The sequence below is a fragment of the Excalfactoria chinensis genome, chromosome 11, assembly GCF_039878825.1.
Source record: "Excalfactoria chinensis isolate bCotChi1 chromosome 11, bCotChi1.hap2, whole genome shotgun sequence".
In the NCBI taxonomy this organism is placed as follows: domain Eukaryota; kingdom Metazoa; phylum Chordata; class Aves; order Galliformes; family Phasianidae; genus Excalfactoria; species Excalfactoria chinensis.
Genome location: NC_092835.1, coordinates 5038961 through 5052569, shown reverse-complemented (window position 1 = coordinate 5052569; position 13609 = coordinate 5038961). Strand labels below are relative to the sequence as shown.

At 45.3% G+C, this 13609-nt stretch overlaps 1 protein-coding gene across 1 annotated transcript in view; it reads right to left on the bottom strand.

The window, feature by feature from the left end:
- The window catches only part of MAF (MAF bZIP transcription factor), a 162787-nt gene that overhangs the window by 91449 nt on the left and 57729 nt on the right, over window positions 1–13609 (bottom strand). The window lies entirely within an intron of this gene.

Here is a 13609-nt window from a genome sequence, read left to right as displayed (position 1 = left end):
TAAGTGCTGCTCCGCAAAGGGAGAGAATACCGTGCTCAAATATTTGAGTAGCTGCTCACAGAAGGCTTGAAATTGTGCATCTGACTGTGCAATTTGCATTTCATCACCTAGCACCAGAACAAACGCAGCCCAATGAGTAATGATCCCACGATCTCACTGATGCTGTTGTGGCAGGATGTTTAGTGGGCATGGTGGGGATGGGTTGATGGTTGGGCTAGATGATCTTAGTGGTCTTTTATAACATGAATGATTCTGTGATTCTATGATTCTGTGATCCTGGTCAGTGGACAAAACAGTGGTAGCAGAGGGGATCCAGCTTCCTTCTGTGGCATTGACCGTCTGGAGGACTTCAAGAATGTCCTTCAGCTCCAGATCATTTGGGTTCCTGTACTTAATCCGCCACTGCTGACTTTCTGGAAGGGGTTTGAAGTGTGTTCATCACAGAATCACAAAACTGTAGGGTTTAGAAGGGACTTGTGGAGGTCATTGAGTCCAACCCCCTGCTAAAACAGGTTTCCTACAGCCGGTTGATGGCAAGGGGCATTTCAGCGCTATGTCAAGGACTTGCAGTGTTCCTCCTATAAAAAAAAACCTCTCATTTTCCATGGATCTGTGGCACTCTCTGCCCCAAAGGGGAAAAAAAAAAACCATCATGGAGCTGCTTAGTAGCAATTCAGAGCAAAGAATGCATGTGAGAATACTGCCATTTGCTCGAGAGCAAACAGCAGCAAGAAAGAAATGAGAGTCAACAGAAGAGGCATTGGTGTCTATTCACTGAGCCCTCACTGTGTGCAGCAGCTCGCACTCAGGAAATGAGTGCAGCACTTGGAAACATCTCTGTCAAGCAGGGATGGGTGAGCTGCGCTTCCGATGGAGGCTGATGGCTGATGAGGAAGTCATAAAAGCTATCAGGGAGAGGAAAGAGGCAGGTGACATGTGTAAGAAGGCAAATATTAAGGGGATGAAAGGGATTATAAAGCAAAGCTGGAAAGATGTAAAAAGCTGATTAGGAAAGCAAATATGACAGAGAGAGAAGAATTGCCTATGGGGTGAATATAGACAATAAAAGATTTCTTTTACGCAGGTAAAGAAGATGAGATTAGCAGAGAGGCCACTGGGCTACTGAGAGAGATGCAAGAGGGAGCTTGGAGAGCTTAATAACATGGGGAGAAAGGGTAAAGTAATGGAAATGGAATGATTTTGGCTAGCTGACCCTTGTGGGACCAGAAATGCAGGAACAGGCACAGAAGCAAAGCGCCCAGCAAAAGCAAAGCAGAGAACAGCTCAAGTCATTGGCAACCACTGAAGCAAGGTGATGCTGCTGGGGAAGGAACAGACCTGCATGTGGAAGGTGTTGTGGAACCTGAGCCACCTCATAGAAGAGCAGGAAAGATAAAGTGCCCAATAATGGGTTTGGGTTCCCTCCTTGGAGATAAGAAGAGAAGAGAAGCTGATAGGGCACAAACATATTTGAGCATCCACGACAAGAGACAGGAAGAAGCCAAGAAATATTGGCAAGTAGGTTATCAGCTGGTACAAGTGCATGTACAATGCACATGCACTTATTCCCACTAGCTGAGAATCTGGCCCCAGCCCTGCAGTGTAATTTGAATCAGAGGCTGGGTTTTAGCCATGTTAGCAGGGATGAGATCACCCAACATCTGGAGAAATATGAACTGATAAAAACGGATCTGCCCAGCTTCATAAAGGGTAAATCTTGTCTGACAAATCCGGCAGAATTTGTTTTAGGAGCTAAAGTGAAAAACAGGCAGGGGCGAAGCAGTGGAGCTAATCCACATAGATTTCAGAAAAGTCATTTAAACGCAGCCCAGGATGGTAGACTAATATGTAAGGTTAGCAAGTATGGCATAAAAACCATTGTCCTTGAAAGACTAAGGAAATGGTTAGGTGATTAAGGGCAGGTTGTAATGGTAAAACTTTATGGGTCAGAGAGGAGGACGGTGATGTGGTGAAGACAGCTATATTTGAGGTTATTACGATGACGGTTCAAGGCATCGGATGGAGACATACTTTTTACTCTGTAGAAAAACTGTTCTGAGGAAAGTGCTACCCCAGGTGGTTCTAATCCAAAAATCACACCGAAACCAAGGCCAGTCTATCTTCTGGGGGGCATTTGTGGAACATAAAATCTTCCCAGGTCAGCAAAGCATACAATGTACAGGAATGAAATCAGGACCAATGAGCCCAACAAATGGAGAAAAAAAAGTGCCCTCGCCTAAGGCAGGGCAAGGTCAGGTTGGCCAGAGGAATATATATGATGTGATGGGGTCTGCAGAACTAAAAGATGTCAGAACAAAGAAAGGATTTAAGAATGTCAGCACACAGTATGGATGTAGTGATTCCTGAATGTGTTAGCCCCTTGTCTTGGCAGAGCGGCAGCTTGCTCTGGGTTCTACAGGGTGATGGTAGGCAAGGCCCAAGGACAACAGGATGCCCAAAAGCAGAGGAAAAATAGGCACAATGTGATGGAGATGATCCAGGATATGAAACCAAGAAGGGGCAGTGGTTAAAAGAAGACTCAGGCAGTGAGAACCCTCAGCACATTCTCTGTACAATCCAGACCCTTTGCAAATGCACACAACCTCATGTAGACAGCCTTCAGGTTCCTGAATATGAGGCTGGGTTCAGCCAGAGCCCCCGGATTCATCATTTCTAAACGTTCACCTTGAGCTCTGTTGGCATTTCCAAGTGTCCAAGTGGGCTGGGGGGGTCAGCAGGAGCCACACAAAACTCATCCATTTGTGACACCACCCACCTGCTGTTTCCCCCTTATAGAGCCAGGGAGAGTATCCCAGCCCCAGCTCCCCACAAAGCTGGACATGGGGTGGGGACCCTGGCACAGGAGGAGGGGATGCTGCTCATCATAGCAGGCTGCAGCATAGATAGGAATCCCAGATTGATTAATTGATTAATCACACCTGCTAATTACATTGAACAAATAGGCAAAATTAATATTTGATGTAGGTCTCTACAGAGACTGTATGGATCAATTTTCCACAGATAAGGCAGCAAAGTTCTTGCAGAAAACACAGAGAAACGCAGCAACAACTCCCTGGCTCCATCCCACTGGCACTGTGCACCCGTGTCCCACTTGTGGAGACATGCAAGCACATGCATGTGCTCAAAACCGCTCCCAGGGCTGCCTGGCTGCTGCTCGTATGAAAATCTAACATCAAAAACACATCAAGATAATGAAAATAGCAGATCAGATGCATTTAATACATAAATCAGCGTCGGAAGCATTGTTGCGCAGCTCGAGCTGCCTTCAAGTCAAGCTCTCATTGATACTGAGTAAAAATATTGGTGCTTTTCAGGAGTCTGTAAAAATCCCTTTCTCAGGAAAAACGCCGGGTCTGTTTGCATGGCATTGCCACAGCTGTCCAAACCCACCTTTGTGCCCAGATCCTTCCCCCACTGTATTTTTTGGGAAGCTTCCTATGTAAATATACATTATCATATATTTGCCAGGAAGTTGCTGCGCTGATTTGGCGGCTTTGAGGAAAACGGATTTAAAAATGGATTTGTTATTGTGACAGTGAATTTCTTTTGTCTTGGATTACTGTCTAACTACTATCTAGTGTAAGTAACAGACATGCTGCAAATCTAATGCCAGGTTTTTGTTTCATATACCTCTACTAATCTAGAGAGTCTGGTTGTATTAAGAAACAGCATCAGAAAGGAGTTAAGCCAGCATATCCTCATAAAGCTGAGATAGGCATGAAATGTAATGAAAAATCCTCCTGCAAATAGGCTGCATTTTCAGCCCTGAGTCTTTATTTATTAAACCTACTTTAGGAAATTCAGACAATCTACCACATAACATAACATAGTTTGGAACGATGTGCTGTGAGCTTACAAAGTAATCTTGGGAGAGCAAAGAACACCTTGTGTTCTCACAGCAAATATTTCCTTGTCTTCAGAAGGATTTTCTGGTGCATGAGAAAAAACACTGTCTTTATTTTCATAAGTGATATCCGCGTCGGTGAGGAGCCTGGCACTGGACCAGCCAGCAGATGCATGGAGCAAGAGGGAAATGAGGTGGTGGTGAACCAGCTCTTGGCTCAGGCAGATACTCCCAAAACCTTCTGAAAATTGAACCTTACCATGAAGTCAGTGTATCGAAGGAGCTTACTTGGTGATCATTACTGCAGTGCCCAGATTTCCAGGCTGTGATGGACCCCATGGCATGCCCCTGAGAATGGCAGGTACCATTAGTGCCATGCCCCAACCTAGCACCAAGGCCAAGTCCATCATGCAACGAGGGTGCCCACCGTGGGAACAGACTGGAATAAAGCTGCCCGAGTTCCAAACTGAAATCCTGAGAACTTCTGTTCAACTGCCAGCAAGCCCTGAATCATCTAATGTCCACAGACACATTTCCCATTTCCTTTAAGTGTCCTGGGTGCCTCAGCCCAGCTTTTGTGCATGCCCAGCTGCTTCCCAGAGTGGCAGCTTGCAGCCAGGAGCTGCAGCAATGAGTGGGGCTGACTCAGCCCTGTCTCCAACCAGGACCAGTTTTACCTGCCCAGACCCCGGTGAGAAGGCTGAACTCCACATTCACAGAACGTAACTACAGGCAGAGGATAGGAAATGAGGTTATGTGCAAACTCCCAGGCACTGCACTGAAAACCACCTCCTGGTCTACATTGTCTGATCACAGCAAGGGGCTGAGCTAACAGAACTTGGAGGCTCCGGGGCCAGCAGCAGAGGAACTATTACTGTCCCCCCCTCTATGCTCCAGGCAATGCTCAGCCAAGCAGAGCAGCAGGAGCAGAGCTGTGGTCATAGCATGCAGGGGGGCTGTGCTTGAGCCCTGTGACCCAGGAATGCAAACTCCTTATGAATCGGAAATTCCTCGAATTCATGCTCTCATGATGTGAGGAAAAATGCGCCTTTAAAAATTCTCACAGTCACTTTATTGCCATAGCCTGGCAAGAAGGAGAATTTTACGCTAATCGGAAGGGAAAGCACAGCACACCTTTAAATGAATATGGATAACATTATTCTATTACTCTGATGATTATCACCTAAATTGCCTCGTAAAATGCTTAGCACTGTTTATCCTGACAGTGTTTTGATATTGGAGAAATTCTCAATCAGGGACGAAGTAGGGATGAGTGGCAGTGAGGGTAGTGGTGAGCTACTGGGTCACAGCAGGCTCAGAGCCCATCCTGCCCAGTGCAAGCCAAGGCTCTGGGGAGACCTGAGAGCAGCCTTTCAGTATGGGAGGTATAAGGAAGAGAAAGACAAACTCTTCAGCAGGACCTGCTATGATAGGACAAGGGAAATGGTTCCAAACTCATGGCTGCAGCCATTAGTGTCCTCTCATTGCTCATCTCTTTGGTCACAGGTAGCATAAGGCAGTCACCATGCTGCTCGTGTGCACCAAGGCACGTGGGGCTAGGGGTTCAGATTATTGTCAGGGCTTCTTTTGCCACTCAGCTCCAATAGAAATTACAGTGACACCAGACTTACTGGCGGACAAAATAGTTAGGTGTGTACACTGTCACTGTTGGAAGAACATTTATTGTTCTCCTTACCAGTAGCATTCAGCCAGCTCTCAAACACGAGGACTTGATGATCCCCAAGGTCCCTTCCAAGTCCTATGATGCTTGATTCTGAGATCCTAACTGAGTGGAGCACATTGGGGCCATTCAGAGGAGCTACCTGAGCCACACAGGCTGTGTCTGCAACCCCTGCAGCCTGGCAGATTCTCTCAGACATCTTAAAAAGTACCAGACGGGATTAGAGTCAAATGACATTTGCTCATCTGAGCTTTCTCTCTGTAACTGACACAGGGAGAAAGAAAGAGAGAGAAAACCTGAATAATTGAAAGGAGAGGAGGGAGAAGGAAAGATTAGGGGGAGAAAAAGGCTGAGTTCTCAGCTGGCAAGGGGAAATCCCACCAAGGATATGTGGAGATAATACTGAGCTGCTGTTATATGCCTGTAACCCTCTGAAGGAGAACTTATCTCTCAATGGATCTGCAAGGATGTTTTAAATGAATCAGTAAATGAACCAGTCTGGGGACGTGAACAAAATATGTGTTTTCTCCAGCCTCTAAATATAAACAAACAAAACATAAATATTCAAAGATCACTCTAGATAGTCCTCTCGAAAACTCTTTGAGTAATAAAATAAATAGGATGGGTGTTTGTATTTCTGAGCAGCTGATCTCCATGGGGAAAGCCAGGAGGGAAGGAGCTGTCTCGCGGTCCCTGGCTGCTGATTTACTCACCCGTCACCGCCGCCCCGTGCTGAGCAGTGTCCACACCACATAAAGCTCAGTGCTAACATACGACACACATAATGGACCTGCTTGGAAGTCCTCGCTCGAGGATTTATGAAGAACAATCTAATTATTCAACTCAGTGCTGCTCACTACCATTATTGCTCCTATTTAAAGCCTCCCCGGAATAGGCAGTTTGTCTCAGGGGACAGACCTTGTCATAGCGGTTTTCATTGATAGAAATACGCTCCTCCAATTTGATAGCAACCAGCTAATCCTGGAGGGACTCGGTAAACATAGCTCATACCTGATCGGCCCTAGGAATTAGGCCTTGACAGCCTCGATTTTCTGGGAGCAGAGAAATGGGGTTGCTTTGCCAATAAACTCTAATTAAAGGGGAGCGGAGCACAAGCCCATCTCTGCAGCACACACCAAAGTGCTTGCTGGCTGGTGATTGTTCCAGCATCCCGAAGGAGGGAGGGGGCTGCCAGCCTCCCAGGCCTGATCAGATGCAGGATGCTACGTTATTTATAACCCTGTGATATGTAACAGATGAGAGGAGTCACCTTGGCTAAGCAAGCCACTCTTGTACCCTCACCTTGGGATAGCTCCTTTTTTGCATAGCTCAAGCCATGGGGCTGGCAGAGCAGGGAGAGTCCAGGGGAGAGCCCTCATTTGCATGGATTCCCTCATCCTCAGTGGAAAGTGGTTTTTAATTTGCCTGAATATTTATTGATTCTATTTGCATGCAAAAGAAAAAAAAAAAAAAAAAAGAAAAGAAAAAAAAGAAAAAAGAAAAAAAGAAAAGAAAAAGAACAAAAGTCCTTTGTTCTTCCTCTCTTACCAAAATGCATTGGTGGACAGTCACCAAATTCCTCTCATCAGCTGCTGGCAAGGAGCTGAGTGCTCCTTGTGGACAAAGAGATGAGGAGCAATGAGAGCTCACAGCTTTAAGTCGGTCAACCTTAACAAGAACCTTTCTTCAGCCCTTCCCATGATAGTCGAACGATGCCCTGACTTCAAGCTCCTGAGCAACGTCAGGAGACATCCACAAGGATTTAAGGTTGTGATATCCAAAGGGCCCTTGGGGAATTAGTGGTCAGGTTTTTAAAGGTGTTTAGATACCTCACTTCCATTGATTTTGAGACTGGCTACACGTGTGAAAACCTTGCTATTGCTTCTGCTGTTTTATCTTTCTTTGCTCAGGGCAATGCTAAGAATGATATATGGGCCATAATTAAAAATATACATGGAAAGAATAACACATATCTCTACTTTTCTCTATTCCCCTTCCACTTAGGAAGCCCAGACCTCTTGCACACGTGTAGAAACAGGAGCATTTCTTTCTGAGCTATTTTTCTCCATCATCTAGATCACAGTTTTAGGTCCCCGTTCCAACCCACCCATCCAAGTTTGGCTTTTTTGAGCATTTCTTAGCAGGAGCTGCAGATTACTGCATTGAGGCTTTCCTCATGGATCCGTTTTCACTTCCATCTCTTCTGAGTTTTGAAGGCATAACAAGCAAAAAACACAGCTTAGCATGGAGTTGGGTGTTACAGCAGCTGCATGGGGATGGGAGGGCATGCAGCTCCTCACAACTCCATTTTTGAGGGCAAAAACACAAATGCAATGCATTCCAGGCCACAACAGGCAGCTCCTGAACGCGAAGAGTAAGAGCATGTGCTTTTCCTCCAGATCAGATAGGTTGCTGCAGAAGGTTTGACCTGCTGTGCCCTTCATGTAACACCAACTCAATGCTTTGACTCCCTTTGGCTGCTGGGTGTTGCTGTACTGCCCCCCACACACTGTAGCTTGATATAGAGTTGGTAAGTTGTGGTATAATGCAAACAATCTGGATTCTAACTTGCTGCCTGGAAATCAGGTGAATGCAAGCCAGAAACCCACATGGTTGTGTTATAGATGGTGCTGTATCACAATTGACAAGAAAAGGCCCATTCTCACCCTCAGCATGGATGTTTGATGCTGAAGGCAGTAAAAGTGCAGCTGAAGTTCTTTTACTAGCTTGTAAGTGACAGCCCTCTCAGATCATAAATTATTTTCTGATAGGAATTTACTCTTTAAGGTAAAATGAACTCCAAAAAGAAGTCTGTAGATGCTGTCTGCACTGACTTCAGTGCAGAACTGTGGTCAAGGAACTGAAAGTGTGTCCTTGCTATGCACTTCCACCTTCCTTACATGTTAAAACCCCCAAATAGCAAACTGGCTGGGGCTGAAACTTGCATGCCCAGTGGGGAAGGTGGGGAAGATGAGGGGAGAGGAGAGGAGAATGAAAGAGAAAAGAAAGAGACTCTTGCAGTGCAAGTGGCCGTTCCACCCAAATCAGCTGCATTGCCTCCTACAGCCTGTGTAAGGCTGTAAGACCCCACTGCCTCATGCAAAAGTCTGTGCAGAATAACTCTCCTGTAGACATTAGAACCTCTCCTGACCTCACTACTAAAATATTTGAGGCAGTGAACGAAGTGAGAGAAAAATGCCGTTCTGTGGACATGCTGCAGCATCTCTTTATCTTCAGAGCCTAAAGAGGGTGGAGTGCAATTAGCTCATCCGTGAGAAATCTGGGCAGGCAAGGAGCTTTGAGCAGTTTGGGTTCAGCTCTGGACCTGGATCCTGCCTGGAAGGCAGATAATTCATTGATGCAGGGGTTCCGGTGGGAACGTGGGCCTGTGAATGGAGAAGGACAACTTGGTGGCCATTAGATTCCAAAGCTGCAGCCTCTGTGCTGCTGCTTTGCAGAACGAGAAGAGCAGAGCAAAAGGGAGAATTGCTCCAGCAATACCCCATTCCTCAAATGGTTTCCATACTAAACATCAGAAAGAGAAGGATTTTGCACAGACCTGGACCTTACAGTCTACGTACTGGGTCTCCCCAAGCAGCAACACTGCTGCATGGCTCTGTACCCAGTGCTGGGAGGTAGCAAAACTTCCAGGGCTGGCGTGAACCCCAGGGTGCATCCCAACCCAAATGGTGTTTTTGGAGAAATGGAAGCAGAAGAAGATATTCCCAGGCAGCTGGATGTGAGAGTATTTCAATATCCGCTCATCCAAGCTTTAATCTCTAAATTGCAAAAACATTAACATTATTGATTGATCAGACATCAATCCAACAGGAAATTTAATTAAATTAAAATGTGTCACTGAGCAGTCCTCACTGCGTCACATATAAATCTTGGTAATAAGTTGACAAAGACAGCCACAACTGATACTGTGTTCCCAGCCTCATTTATCCCCCACCCTTTTATTTTCCTGTGCTGACCAGAAGTATGCCCACAGACATTCCCTACATCCTCCTGATGCACGCCAACCCAAGCCCAAGCTCCCAGAGCCCAGCCACCACTGAACATGGACTATTCATAGAATCACAAAGGCATGGAAACATCGAGGTTGGAAAAGACCACTAAGATCATCCAGTCCATCCATCAACACACCCCCACCATGCTCACTAATCAAGTCCTTCTTTGCCACATCTTTTCTTGACAGCTTCCAGGGATGGTGACTCCAGCACTTCCCAGAGCAGCCTGTCCTAATGCCTCACACAGCCAAAAGGGCCCGAACCACACATCTCCTGAGCAACACCTCCACGCAAAGCACCGCTCAGCAATGGATCAGCACAGCTTTCCCATCTCAGACCTCATATCAGCATTCTTTTTCCCTGGCGAAATGACTGCATCGAACCACACCGGAGCCTCTGCCGACACACAGACACATGCAGATAATAGCAAGATGCTATGACGGATGATTAAGAAACAACTCTGTACAGTAACTTCTTTGGAGTACTATAAATCATCACGGCTGACTGAATAACACAAAAAGAGATTAAGAAATATTTTCTCCAATTCACTTCTGAACAGCAGTGGGTTTGGTTTGCTGTCACTTCTGGCAGCATGGTATTTACTGTAATTTATTATTATTGTCGCTGCTTGCTGCTATTCGGGCAGCCACCAGCTATTTACAAAAGAGTTTGGCAATCTGGGAAGTGTTTGTGGGCTTTTCTCTGTGCTGTTTCTCATAGCCATGAGGGTGTCTTTGGTTCCCTGACATTTGCTGCTCTGGTTCCCAAGTACTGGGAAAGGAAGGGAAACCCAGATCAGTATTTACAGACATCAAAATCCAGCACTAAGCATTTTGCAGAGAGAAGGGAAACAAAGATTAGGTTACTGGGATGAACCTTATTTGCCATTAATGGCTCTCACACTGACTGAGCAGACTTACGAGCTGTGCTACCTTCAGGAACAACCTGCGTTACTTTTCTGTTGTTTCCTTTAATCTCACTAAATCCCAACTCCAATTCCACTTCTCAATAGCCGTCCCCCAAACAAATCCCAAGGTAATTCCGATCGGCGTGTGACTGGATGTGAAAATAGAGCTGTCTCGACATCGATTCCACAGACAGGGCACAGATTGTTGCTGTCTGCACCTCCCACTCGCAGCACAAGAACAGCTTTCGTGCCTTTGTCACAAGTGCCAACCTGGGGAAGTTGCGATGCAAAAGCAAGGAGAGGAGCGATTAATTTGCTCAACAGAGTTCTTTGCTGACAATAAACTGCTTAAGACTTTGATCTGATAGGGTTTACCTCTCCACGGCCCAGGTCATTGGCGGCTGTTCTGGGGTGTGGGTTTCAGCTGGGATCAGCCCCTGGTGCATCTCTGCTTTGCCAGCAAACACTCACACCGCACAGGAGATACAAAGTGAGCTCAGCTGCAGGGGAATGGCTCTGGAGTGCCATTCAGAGGCAATGATTAAAGAGCTGTAAATTATGAAGTGTGTCAATTCCGGATACACATTTAGATGGAGTTTGTCAGCCCCGGCTCTGGAATGTGTATCGCCCACAGAAACCATCCAGAAAAGCCAACAGACTGCTTTAAACCCCAGCGTGCGATGGGCCCCCAACTAGGATTTAATGGATTAGAGTGGCTGAAAAGGACCATCGCCATCATCTGGTTTTGTTTCCTATGCAACACAGCTGAAGAACTTCACCCACTCATTTCAGCATCAAAGCCATAACTTCTGCTGAAGCTATTGCATATCTTTGGAAAGACACTCACTCTTGATTTAGAGACTGAAAGTAATGCTAAATTCGCTGCATTCCTAAGCCAACTGTTCCAGCCATTAACTACTCTTGCTATTAAAAAGGCACACATCCAGGCTGGATTTATCCAGCTCCAGCTTTGTACCGTCAGGTCCTGCTGCATCCATCCCTGCTGTGGGATGAAACAGACTATGCTCAGGTTTAAGCTGTAGGGATGACACTGTGAATCACTGCAAGCTTTCTCAGATCGTCTTGGAAATTGAGAAGATTTATGAATGGACAAATTCATTGAGAGTAGCTTTCACAAGAGAACAGCCAGAATAGCCCACCCACCCTCTTCTGATGAAGTACTTCTGTCGTTTTTTGGGTTTTTTTTTGTCTGTGTGAGTGCTATGTTTTGCTTTTAATCTGGTGGCTCTCGGAACACAAGGATGAGGAGATGCCGCTAAAGATGCATTGCACTCCGAGCTCTCCCTTAGCACACAGCCGTGTAATTCTGTGCATCAAAGCAGCAGCCTGTGTCACATCCAGCACAGCCACTGAACAATGTCCCTTTAGAAAGGGCACCGGGTGAGAGTAGCTTTATGACACTATTGATTTATCCTGTGCCTGCAGTTAAAAACTATACCCAGACAGACAATAAAAATAACTGCTCTAACCATATAACAGCTTCCTGCTACTAAAATGGATTTTACACTTAAAGTCATGGAGGGCTTTTCTTTCTTTCTCTTTTAAGTCTCAATTACTTTTTCTTGTTTTCTTTTTATTTTTATTTTTTTGTTTTTTTGTTTGCTTTTAATAAATGGAAATGAGAAATTGTGATAGCTGTTTCAGTGCTGATGTTTCCCTCTTCTTCTGACACCCTCAGTGTTTTGTTTTTTTCTTTTTAAAGGATTATTTTCCTGTCACACAGTTGTGTTGCAATTGCACCCCATAACCAGGTATTAATCAGGCCAGATCTTTTAACTTAGCCTTCCTGCATGCAAGAATATGCAGTTGGAGTGGTAATCTGGAGGGGATTTACCATATAAAATCAGATTGATTATGGTCTTTGTGGTCAGTTGGATGTGCTGGGATTGATGTTCTAGCATTAGATTCAAACTTGAAAATAATATCAAAAGCAACAGGATCATCCCCCAAGAAAACCTCTTGTAATTCAAAGGACCCCACTGGAGGGACATGGATGAAGATTGAGATTTATGCAATTTATCTTTGCTGCCCTGAAACTGGTGTTTAAACAAGTTGCTAGCAAGTTTGTGTGCCAGCATGTGCTGGGAAAAACAGCTCAGAAGAGGGAAAAGGAGAGTAAAACTGCTGTTTAAGTACCAGCCCCTTCCTATTGTTTTTATGATTCAGGAGACATTGCCTGAATGACACATAATGCGAGATACTGTAGTGTGGTCTCCTGTCCCTGGAGACACTCGCAGAAATTAAATGATTGTGCTGGTGGGGATTTTGTAAAAGCAAACAAACAGTGCAATAAATGAACATAAATCCACAAAACATTGGTAGGAAAATCAAGATTTGGCTCTTATCTGGGGGGTTTTCTTCGACATCTTAAGAGGAATTAATCACCTTGTTTGAAAATTAAATCATTGAATATGTCTTCAAGATATGCTTCTATTTTAACCTGCAAAACACACTAAGAGGACTGCTTATACATACAACCACCTTGAGGAAATTCTATGATTTCATGTGATCTCCAATCCAGGGAGGGAAAACCTATAACTTTTTGCAGCTTTGCTCTCATGTGCCTGTTTGGTGACTTCAGCACTGGAAACCTTAACATCAGTTTTTGCACCAGTTGCCATTGTCTGGTGAAGCGCCGAGGTGGGGTGACAGTGCAGATAGGGATCTTTGTTTTGGTCTCTCTGATTTTCACACAGTGGATAGCATAACAAAGGCAGAAGTTAAAACTTCTACTTAAATTACAGACTTGATTAGTAATTATAATCGCATCTTCCACTCATCTGCACAAACCACTGTCCGGTCTCTACGTTTACACCACCTCCTTCACACACGATACACCATTTTAAAGATGCCATTTCCCAGTGAATCATTCCTCTCTGGTCAGTATGGCAATTTTGCATCCTTGCAATCACTGTTCCCTTCTGAGGGCCACCAGCACCTGATCAGTGTCAAACAAGGAGAATGATATAGTTAGCTAACAGCCTACTGAGGTTTTCCCTGGAGCAACCCTTGGCTGGTTTGGAGTTGCTATGGGACCCCTACATAAAGCCAGCATCGTTGGCTCCGTGTATGGCAGCACAACTCAAGAGCAGATCCCACAGGATCCATCTTTTCCCTGTTCA